This window comes from Scaptodrosophila lebanonensis, unplaced genomic scaffold, assembly GCF_003285725.1.
Source record: "Scaptodrosophila lebanonensis strain 11010-0011.00,11010-0021.00 unplaced genomic scaffold, SlebRS2 tig00001445-arrow-arrow-pilon, whole genome shotgun sequence".
Lineage (NCBI taxonomy): Eukaryota > Metazoa > Arthropoda > Insecta > Diptera > Drosophilidae > Scaptodrosophila > Scaptodrosophila lebanonensis.
The window spans coordinates 434,205-450,914 of NW_022060757.1; the positions used below are offsets into that span (position 1 = coordinate 434,205).

The 16,710-nt window shown below is 37.7% G+C and overlaps 1 protein-coding gene across 1 annotated transcript in view; it reads right to left on the bottom strand.

Annotated features, from left to right (window-relative positions):
• The window catches only part of LOC115633564 (putative uncharacterized protein DDB_G0271606), a 96,569-nt gene that overhangs the window by 71,950 nt on the left and 7,909 nt on the right, over window positions 1–16,710 (bottom strand). The window lies entirely within an intron of this gene.

Genomic DNA, 16,710 nt, shown 5'->3' on the forward strand with positions numbered 1-16,710 from the left:
CCTGTGCGAACCAAAGTTGTGGATTGCTGCGAGTGAATTTGGGTACCTGTATTTGCAAGCGTTGCGGTGGCGGTGCAAATTGATTTGCCCCATTGCTTGGTTGTTGAACAGCACGTAATGTGTCCATTTCGCTCTGAAGCAAACGTAGCTGATCCTTGATTGCCTGTTCCAACTCACTCATGTTGCTTGTAGAAGGTTCGTCTTGGAAAATTAGTTTTTTTCTTGTAAGGGAGCGTAGGTCGTATCTATGTTGTTTCATGCGCTACAATGTGAAACGTTTTAGTTTTACGTATGATTCAAAAATGTTGGGGTCACCACTATGGCGAATGCAAGAGCCATCTATTAGTATTATATACACTTTATTTAATACAATACTTTACAAGATAATGTTCAATATATTATATACGTGTTGTAGCGCGGGCAAGGCCGTAGCGTCGATAGATCACATCGAAAGTCTTGCCATCGGAGTTGCCATCGGTAGTGATACCAATAGTGGCGAATGAGGTTGCCACAAACTTTTTCACGCAAGCGCACATTCAGCTGCGGTCTATTTTGAATATTAATTAATTTGTGTCCAATTTATAAGTATTTCGCTTTGATTTTTGCAAATTTTGTGTTAGTTTAAAAACTTGATTAATTGAGCTAATTAAGCTTATATTTGTGTCCTCAATATTTGTTTGAAAAAGGTACAATATTTTTTGGCGCGAACTTTTGGCGCAGTTGTACTCGTTCACCATCGTAATTTTACGGCCACGTAATTGCACGGGAGTGATTTTTCTTTGTGATTTTAGGTGGAGCATCAATACACACTTGCTCCAGTGCACAACTCTCCCCTCTTCCCTTTGATGCAAGTCAAAGTAAGTACGCTCCAATTTTAAATTCGGTGAAAGTGACCAGTTGTGTGTACACATTAATTTGTAGTGCATCTTTTTCCAGCGCACATATCGGTGTTACTTTGTCTGTGTGTGTGTATACATAGAAATTTTGTAAGGCCCCACCGCATGCACGTGTCAGCTCAGCAATTTTTTATTTGCTTTTTTGTCCGAAGGCTTGCGTTGTTTACTTGTCTTTGTTTGTTTTTTGTGTCATTAGACATTTTGTCCGCACCGAAAGCAACAACCACATCCAGTTGCACCGTCCAATAGAATTTTTATAGGAAAAGTAAAATTGGCCCCTTTTCTAATTAGTCTTTTTAAAGACTTTTAGCTACTTATTTGAATTATAACTGCTTAAAATTTAATTAGTTTTTAAGTTTTAATATAATTTCTTCAATATATATAATTTCTTATTATTTTGACTTGTATTTGTTTATAATTATAAACAAGTATTACTGCTATTATACTCGTACATATTTTTATTATATTTAATATTATATTATATTAAATATTAATTTTATATAAAATATTGTACCATATATTATAATATTATATATATTTTGGTATTATAATTGAAGGTTATATTTTTTAAAATTAAATGCCTCGCGTAAAAAAACAATCCGCATTAAATAGGTCTCAAAGGCAAAGGCAGAGAAATCAACTGACTAGGTCAAACATAGAATATAGACAGGCAGAAAATGATTTAAATTCTGAATCACAAAGAGCCCGGAGGGAAAATTTTGAGTATAGAGAAGCCGAGCGTCTGCAGGATAGTCAACTACAAGCAGCTCGACGAAATAATGTAGTTTATAGGGAAAACCAGCAGGAAGGCGACACTGCACGTAGGCGATCTCGTAGACAGGACTCAGAAGTCAGAGAACAAGAACAGGCAGTTAACACCCTGCGTAGTGCAACTCGTAGGCAGGACTCAGTAGTCAGGCATCAGGAGCAAATAGGTGACACTTCACGCCGCCGATCTCGCAGACAGGACTCAGAAGTCAGGGAACAAGAGCAGGCAGTTAACACCCTGCGTCGTGCAACTCGTAGGCAGGAATTAGAAGTTAGAGAAAGAGAAAGACATAATGAACGTATTAAATGATCAAATGCTAGTGCAGACCCAGTTCGCAGAATTATAGAGCAGGCGCGCAACACACTTCCAAGACGAAATTTACGTTTGCAGGCAAGACAGGAAGGCGTTATCGCCAATAGGAACTTAGCACAAAGAGTTAGTGAGTACAGAAATATCGCAGAGAACAGAGCAGTGGAAAACCGACAAAATGCATCTTGCAATAGGGAAGAACGAATGAATACTCAACATAATGTGCAAATAGCATCATTAGCCTCTCATATTCGGGTGTTTAATAGGACAGTTAAGCAAGACCCTGATCAGCTTTGCCTTTGCTGTAAGGGCTTGTGGTCTCCAAAGCAAGTTCAAAAATTAAGCCGCCATACCATTGAAAGCAACAACAGTTTTAGTTCGGAAATATTATTTCTGTCCAGTCAATTTCCATCTTCAGACGACACTTACAGATTTTGCAGAACATGCGCAGCTTCTATTAAAGGTCGCAGAAAACCTTTAAATTCTATAACAAATAATTTAGACTTTCCAGACCTTCCCGAGTGCCTCAAATGCTTGACGCCTTTAGAGGAAAGACTTATTTCGCCTCGTCTTCCATTTATGATAATTAAGTCGCTAGGATATGAACGCCAAACAGGGTTAAAAGGAGCTATTGTTAACGTCCCTATTCCCGTTGCAAACGTAGTTTCTTCTCTTCCGAGAGCTTTTAATGAAGCCGAGGTTGTTCAGCTCCACCTCAAAAGCAAAATGGAATATAGGCATTCTTTCATGGTGGAAACCATTCGACCATCAAAAGTTTATGCAGCAATAAGCTTTTTGATTAACACTGAGGTTTACAGAAAACATGTAGTTAGCATTAATGAAGAATGGATGGCTTCTTTTAATTCGGATGTGATTCCATTTGTTGCATCACCACTTGATAGCGAACTAGTTCAGAAGTTAGCAAGCACCCGGTCAGAGCAACGCGACCAGGCTGAATATCTAGAAGAGGAGGAATTAAATCCAGGTGGACAAGTTACATTGCTAGATAATATTCCTGTAGAAAACATTGATATTGGTAGGGTAATTATAGCACCTGGTGAAGGTCAAAGGCCTTTGAATCTTGTTACAGATTCCCATTCTAAGGAGTTGGCTTTTCCGACTATTTATGCAGGTAGCGAAAGAAAAAGCTCTAGAAGCTTAACGCATATAGTGCGATCAGAACTTAGGAATATAGATAGAAGAGCCTGTAGGCCAGATTGCTTATTTCATGGCTATAGTCATTAGAAATGATTAATATTAGAAATAATATTTATACTTGCTTACGTAAGCATAGCGCCATTCAAGGCATAACAGCTGCAAATGCCCTTAATGAGGACCATATAGACAATATAGTTCGCCACAATGATGGCTATAGAGTTTTGAAAGGTATTCGTTCGTCTCCAGCCCATTGGGAAGATGAGAAGAAAAAGGTACTGGCCATGATACGACAATTCGGCCTTCCTACCTTTTTTATAAGTTTGTCGGCTGCTGAGACTAGGTGGCCCGAACTGTTAGTTATTCTTTCTAAAGTAGTAGATAATAATGTTATTACAGAAGAGACAGCATCAGGGTTACATTTTAATGAACAGATCCGGTCACTTGTGCTAGATATTTTGATTTTCGTTTTAGAGAGGTATTAAAATTGATGAAGAAAAATGGGGGTATATTCGGTAGTCATTATGTTACTAAGTTTTACTGGAGAGTTGAGTTTCAACACAGAGGTTCACCGCACATACATGGTATGTTTTGGCTTGAAAATGCCCCAAAATTAGATTTAAATGATGACACTTCAATTCCTCCAGTCACTGATGTAAATGATCAAGCCATTAGTCCGTTCATAGGATACCAAAACCATAAGCATAGTAATTCGTGTAGACGTAAAATAAGAGAACAACTGATTTGTCGTTTTGGTATACCTTACCTATGCCTAGAACAGAAATATTAGTTCCTTTGCCTGAAGATTTCCCCAATATTTCAATTCATAAGGCCAATTTTGAACAAATTAAAGAAGTATTAAATGCTGTTATCGATTCGGAAACTGTCAATCATCTTGATATATTTGACAATTTTCTATCTCACATTCATGTAACATTTGAGGATTACAAATACGCGCTTAGATCAAACTTTAAAAAGCCCCATATTTTTCTAAAAAGATCTTTTAAAGCGCGTATGACTAATGCTTACAACAAGCACCTTCTCTCTCTTCAAAGGGCTAATATGGATATTCAGTTCATACTAGACTCGTATGCTTGTTGTAGCTACATTATTAATTACATTAATAAATCTCAAAGGGGCATCTCAAATTTAATGAGAAAAGCTATAGAAGAAGTACATAGGGGCAATTTTACAATAAAGCAAAAGCTACAGCACTTAGGTCATAAATTTATTTCGGGTACAGAACTATCCGCCCAGGAAGCCGTATATTGTTGTCTGGGCATGCAATTATCAGCAAGCAGCAACGCTGCAAAATATATAAATACAGGCTTACCAAGAAATAGAGTTAGAATGCTGAAATCTAAACAGCAATTACGCAATCTTCCATCTGATTCAACAGATATATTCATTCTTGGTCCATTGGACCATTATGTTCAACGCGCCAATGACCTTATTAGTTTGTGCTTAGCAGAATTCATAGCTTTTTATACTTAGATGAAAATCAGGCTGTGATAGACGATCAATTTAGAGTTTTAGGCTTGCCTGAAATAAATTCTCAACTAAATGTTTTAAATTTAGAAACAAATAACGAAAATTCAGATTTGTCCGATAATAATAATAATGTCCGAATAATAAAACTTCCCTCTTTGATTTCGTCCGAAAATGTATTAAATATTATTAAATCCCTTAATTTGATGCAGAGAGTTTACTTTAACCACGTCATGCACAATATGAAAACAAAATCAGTTTTTCTGGAGATTGTTGGGGGTGGTGCTGGCGTTGGTAAAAGTCGTTTAATTTCAGTTATTTTTCAAGCCCTTTCAATATACTTCAACAAAAAGCCAGGTTGCAATCCGATGTCAACTAAAATTCTTCTGTGTGCACCTACAGGAAAGGCTGCCTTTGGCATCAGCGGTTCCACATTGCACTCAATGTTTTCTCTTCCGATTAATCAGTCCGGTTCCATTAAGTTCCGACTTAGTAAATACTTTACATTCGAGATTAATTGATCTCAAGTTACTCATAATTGACGAAATTTCTATGGTAGGTGCCAAGATGATTGCTCATTTAGACTCACGACTTAAACAAATTTTCAAAAGTCCAACAATATTTGGGGGAATTTCCGTCATTGTTTTCGGGGACTTGAGACAGTTGCGTCCGGTAGGGGATAATTGGATATTCGATTCCAATCCGTCCGATCCTTATAGTGTATTAACTACACCTTTTTGGGATAATTTCAAATTCTTCGAGCTAACAGAAATTATGCGGCAAAGAGGAGATCAGGGTTTTGCCATAGCATTAAATAACATGGCATCTGGGAAAATGACCCCTGTTGACATTGCATTAATTCGCACACGGATTGTCGAAAATGCAAATGTACCTATAGATGCCATACATCTTTTTAGTACAAACGCGGCCACTGACTTTTTTAACACATCTAAGCTCAACTCAATTCCCACTGTTCAACATATTTCCTATTCCGACGATTTTATCAAAGGCACTCATCTAAATAGCGCAAATAGGAGTCGGATTTTAGAATCCATAAAAAATTTCAAAACTTCTGAAACTCAGGGCTTATGCAACTCTCTTATTTTAAAAACCAGCGCTAAATATATGATGACGGTCAATATAGATACTGCAGATGGCCTTGTTAATGGAGCAACAGACATACTTATGCAAGTAGATTTCAATGAATCCAATAGTCCTATTACTTTGTGGATAGACTTTTTGGAGGAAAGTTTAGGTGCAGTGCCCGTCCGAAATGTAGAAATCTTGCACAACATTCTTGGACCCCCATTCAGAAAGCTCTTCGAAGCTTTCAATATAAAAAAAACGATAACGTTAATATTGACCGTAGGCAGTTTCAAGTTGTACCTGCAGAAGGTATAACTATTCACAAAAGTCAGGGAGCTACATATAGCAAGGTGGTGGTCCACACATGCGCTCGTATGCAACGTGCATCAATATATGTAGCGTGTAGTAGGGCAACTAGTGCGTCCGGTCTTTTCATAATAGGAGATTTTCATCCTCCATTACCTCCTCATGCTGAAGATAAAGTGGAAAAAGAATTAAGCAAATTGCGTTCAGTTAAATTGCTCCATACGCACTTCGACTATTTAATAAATAGTCCCAATTTCAACATTATTTTCCACAATACAAAAAGTCTTCATTGTCACCTTAGCGATGTCCAGTCTGATAAGCTAATAACGAAGTATACGAAATTCCTGGATTTAGCCCTGTCGTACGTTTAGACTGTCTTGTATCCAACACAGTACGACATAAAAGAGGCATTTTTATTTTAAAAAAAAATGAATTATTAGAGAATGTTAGTCATTGTAGCAGTGGGCGATTTTGTAATAATTCAGATGTGTTTGAGTTTGCCGTATTTAAGTACATGTCTTTAGGGGTTTTGGTAGTATATAGAAGTCCAAATTATCCGCTTATTAATTTTAAAACTGAATTTTAGAAATTATTTGTTAAATATCCCTTTTTATGCAGTGATTCCTCAATTGTATTAGGAGATTTTAATTTGTGTTTGCGCGCTATGACTTTTGCTAGGGATACCCTTATTTTTTTAAATTTTAAATTTTTTTTTCTTTTCTCCATAATAAGGGGGTTCTTCAATTATATGATAAATAATATAAATTAGAGTGCCCCAAGTCGACTCGTAGGTCCCTAACACTATGTGCAGGTGACCCTATTGCGCTTGCAATAGCCTCCTCGTGGTATTCCCTGGGTATCGACATTTATAAATCGGTAGCGAATTCGAGCGGCGCATTACTATATACTAGTATTTTTTAATATCCTGTAAAAAGGCAACTTCTTTAGAGTTTTAAAATTACGAGTTTAAACTATGTAAGACTTTTATGCTGCGTACAGTCATTAATGTTATGAATGCCGAGTGGAAAATGATTTCAATTTAAAGTAATTTTCTGTGTGACTGGTGTACAGGGTATTTAAGAGTCGTGCTCGCACGACACTAGCATTCCTTTCTTGTTTTTATTATTCTTATATTTCTTAAAGCGCTCATTTTAAGCGGGCAGAAACCGCAATGTTTAATAGCTCTCTATTGAAATTCTAATGCAAATTCGAAGCAATGCCGACATCGTAGTCAGCTGTGTGCTTTAAGTCGGTCATTGACCTTAGTGCATTAATACATTTTACTGCACAAAACATATGCAATTTTCGTTTGCGCATTTTTTTTATCCTTCTCCATATTTTTATAGCCTGTACCCAAAGGGTGAAAGGGTGTGCGCATGTATGTAACACACAGAAGTAGGCGTGGCAGACCCCACAAAGTATATATATTCTTGATCAGGATGAGAAGACGAGTCGATATAGCCATGTCCGATTGTCTGTCTGTCCGTCTGTCTAAATGAGCGCAAGGATCTCAGTAAGTACAAGATAGGATAACCAAAATTGGTATCAAGGTTCCTATAAGCCCTAGGCATATCGAGTTTGTTTATTTTTTCTGATACACCCCCCCACTCCCCCGCAATTCGTGTTTTTTCTTATAACTTCCGTAATTCTCGCAATTTTGAAATCAATGGTAGGTACATCCAGTTAGTACTAATGTGTCCGTGTGCCAAATTTCATCATGATAGGTCAATTCTGAAGAAAGTTATAGCCATAAGTAAAATCGCTGCTCATGCGCTGCCTGCAGCTGTTGTTGTTGTTGCTGCTTTTGTTCAACTTTGTGCTGCATACATACAATCATATAAACACGCATAGGTACGTGATGTAATTGTATGCTGTTTAAACTGAACATAAACATGTATTCTAATTTAATTTAATTAATTATTTTAATTAATTAATTCATATATACTGTTTAAATTCTTTCATGGAATTTGTATTTAATTATTGTATTTCCTGTTATTATTATTAGTACTATTATTAATTATTATTGCTATTATTTTTATACTCTGTACATGAAATGTACAGAAGTATATTAGGTTTGCGGGAGCTGAAAAATGTAACAGGCAGAAGGAGGCGTGTATATAGTATATATATTCTTGATCAGCATGACGAGACGAGTCGATCTAGCCCTGTCTGTCCGTCTGTCAGTCTGTCCGTCCGTATGAACACCTGGATCTCAGAGACTATAAGAGATAGAGACACCAAATTTTGCACAAAGATGCGTTATGTGTGTATTCTATATGAGTTTGTTTTATTTTTTTGATTTCCCCCCCCCCCCACTTCCCTATGGGGGTTTTCCCGATTTTCCATTCGTATAATCGCCTATATCTCGGAGACTATAAGACCTAGGAACACCAAATTTTAGTGCCAGATGCCTTACGTGAATACGCAGAAAATGTGTATTTTGGAATTTCCCTCCCTCGCCCCTCTACCCCGCAAATCGTAACTCCCGTAATTCTTGGAATTTCAAACTAAAATTTGGCAAATATCCCCAGTTAGTTATTATGTGTCCGTATGCCAAGTTTCACTATGATAGACCGATTTAACAAGAAGTTATATCCATAAATATATTTGCTGCTGCAGCGCTGCTCAAGCGCTGCCCGGGGCTGTTGTTGATGTTGCTGTTTGGTTGACTGCGAAAATGCTTACACAGACACGAATAGATGCGCATAGGCATACATACACTCACACAGGCGCAATTGCGATGTAAATGTGCAATTATAAACCCTTTACGTGATTTCGAATACCGAGGGAGGTAAAATCGATCAAATTTTTTTTTTTTTTAAATTTTTTTATTTTCTATAATTATTGTAAACATATGTACAGAGTATTTCAAAGTCGGGACACCCGACTTTAGCTTTTTTACTTGTTATTATTGTGTTTTCCTTTTTTAATATGGATTAAAGTGATTATCGATGAAGCGAGAAACTCCCTGAATTTTTTTTTGTTTACTTACTTATTAGAACTAGTTTTTTTTTTAATATGAATAAATTTATAATGAAATCGACGTAAGTGTCTAAATTCGGGAATCATGTGCGCCGTCCGTGAGCCAATTTTGGAATCCGTAGTGTGCTTAGGGATCGTCAATTTTTGTAGATGCAGCATGACGATCATGGAAGGGTGGGGTTACTCGAGCCGCTCATTACCACCATTGCGAGCTCATTTTGCAACTATGACTCCTAGCGTAGCAAGCTTCTTCTCCTAATACTTTCTGCCCCTCCTTTTCCTTCTGTTCCTCCCGATAACTGATCGCTGATTGATAGAACATCATTTCCCTCCTCCCTCAAAACAGCACGCGATTTTTTAATAAATAAAATAATATACCTTTGTGAGCACGCAGTGTTGCGGTACCCTCAACATAACCCACTCCCACCATTATTATTATTTTAATTATTTTGGCGCCCAACGTGAGGGGCCTGTTTCTGAACCAATGCTAAATGTTAAGCCAGTTGCACTATTTCTTTTTCATATTTTACTTATTTGCCTGTTTCGGAATCAATGCTAAATGTTAAGCCAGATACAATATTTTTTTTTAGTATTTTAATTATTTGGAGCCAATTTAAGAGGCCTGTTTCTATCTCAATGCTACATTCTAAGCCATTTACAAGATTTCTTTTATTAGTTTATGTTTTTAGCTTATCAACTTATAAGCTTGGTTCAGCAAGCCCCATCCTAGTTTCAGTCATTAACAGCTGACTTAAATCAATCAGTGTAGGTTAATTTAAATGTTTTTCCCAAATACCAGTTTACGTACTTGAGTGCGGCGGACACTGTAGTGGTTTCAAATAACTTCCAGCCCTGCCTTAATAGAAGCTGTAAACGCTTGCGCATTTGGTTAGATTTGTTGGACATGTTGCATTTCTAGATCAGTTACAGCTCCACAATCATGAGATAACCGATGACTTCTTTTTCCTGTGTTTCTGATAATTCTGCAAAAGTATTGCTGGATTTAGGTTCTATGTGAATGCAATCTACGGCCTAGCGCTTATTTAAATTCAGAACATTAGTTACACCCTACGCTGTGTATTAGATCAGTGATACTTTCAACATAAGTGCATTGCCGGCACAACTCTCATCCCTTGTCCTATCTACCATTGTCTTTGGTATTGTGTGCGAGCTATATTATTTGACCAGTGCTGGATATACTGCAAAAACTTCTTTAAGGCCGTATCGCGCTAATTATATGTAAATGCGAATGCACAATATTTTAGGATAATGTCCGTTCTTTCAACTTTTAAATTTTTTTCCTTGTTCGGCTAGAAGATGTTGGTTATAGTATTCGAGAATTATTACCGGAATGTGAAGTTATTTTGCTGACGCCTTGAGTTAATTACCTTATTCCTTGGATTAATAAGTACTCGTTAGAATATTACTACTATATTGAAAGCTGAGCATTCTGCATACTATTTTATGTAGAGCATAGGTATTGCTGGATATCAGTTGCGCTGCCGTTTGCTGTATACTGTCCGTGGTACTTGTGCCAGTTTTCTGGTTTCTCTTTCACTTGATACATTACATTGCTCAGGAAAGCGTTTCATGATTTCCGGATGTTGTAGTTTTGATTTTGATTTGTATTTAGTGCTATCTTATCTTGCCTTATTATAGAATAGTGTTAGAATTAAAGTTATTCGCTACAAAGGAATATTTTTATTCTTTTTCTTTGATATTTTTGGGTGTACATACCAACTGTTTGTACTGTTTGGCCAATCTGAGAGTTGGCGGAAATGTCTTTAAATCGCAGCGGCGACAAATCAAACGAGACTTTGAGCGATATTGACTGCTTTATTTGCCTCCGATCAGTGCAGTTTGAGGCTCAGTTGATAACTAATAGTTGTGGTCACACTTTTCATAAAGTCTGTGTAAACACTAAAGTAGGCTCGAAGAAAGTTTGTTCTGTTTGCCAAGCTCCCCTGCAAGGTTCTACCTTGGGTCAACTGTATGGTTCTTCTACGGCTCCCTCACCGAATATGAGTGAATTACAGCAAATTGTAGCTGAGGCAATGGCAGCAGCCGCTATCCGACAAACGGAAATACTGTCAGAAGCTACATTACGACAAACAAATATGTTGAGAGAGGCTATAGCCGAGGGTTTTCATACAATCCGAAATGACAGTCCGAGTCAAGTAACAAATGTTGCTACACATACTCTTCCGCCACAGGATGAGCAGCCATGTCGATTGTCAAGTAGTGCTGGTAGTGCTAGTGACTGGTTTTGGCGCTATCATAAAAGCGCTAAATCCATCCGATGGGAGGATTTGTGTACTCAGTTGTGAATACAGTTTAAAGATGAGCGAACTGATAGCAATATTCGAGCTGTCATGAGTCACAGAAAGCAACAGCCAAATGAGTCGTTTGACCAATTTTATGAGTCAGTAGTTGTCTAGCTGAACAATTGTCTAACCCCTTGCCAGAGACAGCCTTGCTAGAGACACTGCAAGCTAACTTGTTGCCAGAAATCCAACATGAGCTTCTGTATGAACGCATATTTAGTGTAGCCCAGCTCCGACACCTAGTAAGAAAGCGTGAGTCGTTTTTGCAGTCGTTAGCTAAACCTGCAGGGCCTAAAATGCGAACTGCTCCACAGCGCACCCTACATGAAAAAGAAGCTCCATTAGAAGAGTCGGATCTAAGCGACAATGAAGTGTCCGCGTTGACTTTGTCCTGTTTGAATTGTCGTGCAATTGGACATCGGTATCAGGAACGTTTCTGAACGACGCGTATTTTGTTATGGTTGTGGACAGCCAGATACGTATAAACCATCTTGCTATAATTGTAATGCTTCAAAAAACTGTTTGCAGCGTGCACTGCCGAAAAGTGTACGCAAACTAGTGACGAAGGCCACCAATACGGAATAGTGGACGGTTCTGCCCCCACTAATCCCTTTTCCCTTGACTTACCTTATAAATACAGCTACATAACTGTCTAAAGCATAAATCTACAAAAATAACCATAAAGAAGAAGAGAATCACTCGTTCTCGCTTGCGACAGAAGGAATATTTTAAGCGGAAGAAGATTGAAAAACAAGCGTTGATCGCCGCCATAGTCGGTCATGATTTAAGGCCATATGCTGAAGTCAGCATGCTTGGTAGTTCTATGATAGGTTTAATGGATACCGGAGCATCGATTTGTTGAGAGACTCTGGGAAGCCGTACAAGCCTATGGAGTCCAGTGTGCGTACCGCCGATGGTAAAACGCAAAATATCGTAGGAAAGATTCGTTGTAAAGTTGAGTATCTCGGAAGTAGTAAAGCTTTGATATTTTATTTAGTACCCTCCATAACTCAACCGTTGTACTTAGGAATAGATTTTTGGACAGATTTTGATTTATTGCCAATGGGCTTATCGAATCAGGTGTCCAATTGCCCCGCTGCTCACGCCAGCGTGCAAAAAGATATTGCTATGAAACAGCGTCCCTTAAATAACGAACAACAGAAAGCGTTGAAGGACGCCATTGAGTGTTTTCCTTCATTGATAGAGAAAGGGTTAGGAAAAACTAGCTTGTTGTCTCATGTAATAGATGTTGGCGATGCCAAACCAATTAAACAGAGGCATTATCCTGTTTCTCCGGCCGTAGAGAAACTGATGTACGAGGAACTCGACCGCATGATTAATTGAAGAGTCAGAGAGTGCGTGGTTGTCCCCCATTCCAGAAGCCTGGAAAGGTGCGTCTATGTCTAGATAGTCGAAAGGTCAATGAAGTGACGAGAAAGGATGCTTATCCCATGCCACTGATAGATGGCATACTTAGTCGGCTTCCCAAGGCTGAATTTATAACAACTCTGGATCTGAAAGATGCTTATTGGCAGATTTCTCTAGATGCCAGTTCAAGGGACAAAACTGCTTTCACCGTTCCCGGGCGGGCTCTTTACCAATTCACGGTAATGCATTTTGGCCTTACCAACGCACCGTCCACAATGTCAAAACTAATGGACCGAATAGTTCCTGTCAAAGTATTTGTTTATCTGGATGATCTTCTCATCATTTCCGATAAGTTTGAAAGACATATTGCTGTTCTGAAGGACATAGCAAAATGGTTGGCCGATGCTGGCTTAACAATTAATGTTCAAAAAAGTAATTTCTGTGTTGCAGAAGTGCAGTATTTAGGCCATATTGTAGGGCATGGTACCATTTCGATGGATGGTCATAAAATAGTTGCAATAAAAGAGTTACCTACTCCAAAGTCTGTTAAGCAATTACGCCGGTTCTTAGGTATGACTGGCTGGTACAATAAATTTATTAGGAACTAGCAGGTATTGCCCGTCTTAACCCGACTCAATATAATGTTTCCAATTGTATTTATTTTGTGTGTGCATAACCTACCCATATGTTTTCACCTTATAAGTTACCAGTAGGAAGGAATTTAAGGTATTTAAATGAACATTTTCTGTTCTTGACAAAAAATTGTTCAGTAGTCCGTTACATTTTTGTTCTTGCCAAACTATTTCGTTAAACGAACATGACCACTATAACTAATATTTTTTAAAGCTCGTTTTCCCCCCTTTGGAGCTAGATTTTTCCAAAAGCTCTTCTTAGTGTGCTCCTACACTATGATGGATAGTATGAAAGGATACTTAGGTCAAAATTTCATCTTTTACCGTTTGGGCTGTGCGTTGATCACCAATTAGTCAGGACAAACTGTTTTATATATAGAGATAACGCAACGTTTTAAGATAGACTATGTGCAAAAAAGGGGAATAATTATAAGGGTATATCCTAATTTTAGATAGTTGAAGCCAACGATACCATCAAAATATCGAAGTTTGAATGCAATAATCAGAATATTAAAATAATAAAATTGAATTATTTATTGACATCAATAAGAACAAATGATATACATACATACATACATCTGCCCGCAATGCGAATCAGAATATGCGTAGCTCCGTTATTAGGTTTCTGCTTTACTATCGCTTACGCAGTCGTTGCCTAGCGACGGTAACTGTAACATTTTGGCATTTTGCCTTTGCAATTAACATTAAATGGTCAAAACGAAAGAAGAAGAGCGAGCTAATGACTTGCAGTTGTTGTTGTTTTTAGAGCATTATTTTTTTTTTACAATCAAACAACTGTGTTCGATTGCCCAATGTATACATTAATACGAATGTAAATACATGCTATATTCATACACAGGCATACATACATATGTACATATGTTTCTCTTTACTTTTTCAACCGTACGTAGAGAACCGCACACTTAGACACGAACTGTTGCTTGTTGTGTGTGAGTGTGTGTATGTGATGTCCCCAACTATTTGATATTTGTTGTTGCTGCATAAAGTTATTAATGAACACACTAATGCCAAATGCACTAAACAAAGAAAAAATTACTTTTAAAAATGTTATATTATATAATTTTCAATTAATTAACATTTCTTGCTCTGTCAGTGCAAGACGAATGTACATACATACATATGTAGATACATATGTACATAGATGTGCACATACATATGTATCTTTGGACATTCACACATTAGTGTCTCACATTTTGCTTTGGCTATTTCAATCGTTTGCACGCAACTACACGAACAGCTGTTTGTATGTGTGTGTGTGTGTGTATGTATATTTATTTGTCCCCAACTGTTTGACATTTTGTATTGTTTGATCTGCCTGCTTTTGTAAAATGCATATTTTGAAAATCCTTGAATGCAAAGTTGTAGATTTAGTTACGTAGATTACATTATCCAAATTTTAAATTGATCGGACTAAATTTATAACACAATCTTTTCATTTGAAATAGTGAATAAATATTAAAACCCCAATAATTCAAGCTCCAACAAAAAATTTAGAACACCGAGTATGCAGTTTTATTTGTATTCTTTTATTGATTTCAGAAACCAAGTTTTATGTCGATCGGCTAAAAAATGCGGATTTTTCAAACAAACTTTGGAGCTTGTTTTCCCCCCTTTGGAGCTCGAATTTTCCAAAATCCCTTCTTAGTGCGCCTCTACACCATGATAGCATACTTGAGCCCAAATTTCAGCATCCCAGCTTTTACTGTGTGGGCTGTGGGCTGCCCCAACATTTTTCTTACAGGAAATCTCCCATATTTTGGGCCCCAAAAAAATATCAAAAAACGAAGTATACTGTTTTTCTTGGAATTGTTCTATAGTATACAAACTGAGTTTGAAGTTAATCAGATGAAAACTTTAGATTTTTCATACAAACGTTGGAGCCTGTTTTCCCCCCTTTGGAGCTGGAGTTTTCCAAAATCCCTTCTTAGTGGGCACCTAGACTATGAAGGGATACTTGAGTCCAAATTTCAGCTTCCTAGCCTTTACCGTTTGGGCTATGCGTTGATCACCAATCAGTCAGTCAGTCAGTCAGGACAAACTGTTTTATATATATAGATTATGCAGCAATAGCAATAGTCCTTACGGATGCCCTAAAGAAATCCAGACAATTTATATGGACTGACGCAGCCGAATGTGCATTTCAGAAGCTCAAAACAGCCGTGTGTACAGCGCCTCTTTTGCACACGCCCGATTTTAAGTCTCCATTTTATATTCATTGTGATGCAAGTCACTCGGGAGTAGGTGGAGTGCTCATGCAGAAAGACAACGAAGGAAATGAGGTGCCAATATCCTATATGTCTCGGAAATTGAATCAGTGTCAGCGTAAATACTCAGTAACAGAGAAAGAATGCTTGGCAGCTATCTTAAGTCTTAAGAAGTTTCGTGCATACGTAGAAGGGCAGCAGTTTACAATTATAACTGATCACGCGTCCCTTAAATGGTTAATGTCACAGTCAGATCTTAGCAGTCGATCAGCGCGATGGGCCTTGAAATTGCAAGGGTATTAATTTACCATACAACATAGGAAGGGTAGTCAGAATGTAGTCCCAGATGCATTATCGCGTACCTTCACAGAAGATTTTTCTGCAATAGATTTGGGTTGTGTTATAGATTTGCAGCATCCGCATTTCAATTCACCAAGTTATCAGGATTTGAGGTCGAAGCTGGAGCAGCAGAAAGCTTGAACACCTGACATAAAAAAAGTGGATAATTTTATTTATCGACGAAGCGAACATGCTTCAGGAGAGCGAATAGCAGATGACTTGGTATGGAAATTATGGCTCCCAAAAGAGTTGATCCCTGAAGTTTTGAAAAGAGTTCACGATGACCCATTGTCATCCCACTGTGGAATAAATAAATCGCTTGAAAAACTTAAGCGTCATTATTATTGGCCAAATATGGTGACAGATGTAAAGGAATACGTCAATCGATGCGAAGTGTGCAAAAGCACTAAACATCCTAATTATGTACTCCGTCTACCTTTGGGCAAAACGGGTGAAAGTAAGCGTTTTTTCCAAAGGTTGTATGTAGATTTTTTGGGTCCGTATCCCAGGTCTAAATCCGGTAATGTAGGAATATTTATAGTACTGGATCACTTTTCTAAATTCCCTTCTTTAAAGCCTGTTAAGAAGTTCACAGCCGATGCCATTTTGAAGTTCTTAGAAGAAGATTTATGCCATTGTTTCGGGATACCAGAAGTTATAGTCTCAGACAACGGAGTTCAATTTAAGTTCCGTATCTTTAAAGACTTGCTACAGCGATATGGTGTACATCACGCATATACAGAGTTATACGCTCCGCAAGCGAATGCTTCAGAAAGTGTAAATCGCTCAGTTTTGACGGCAATTAAAGATTATATTCATCCTGATCAGTCA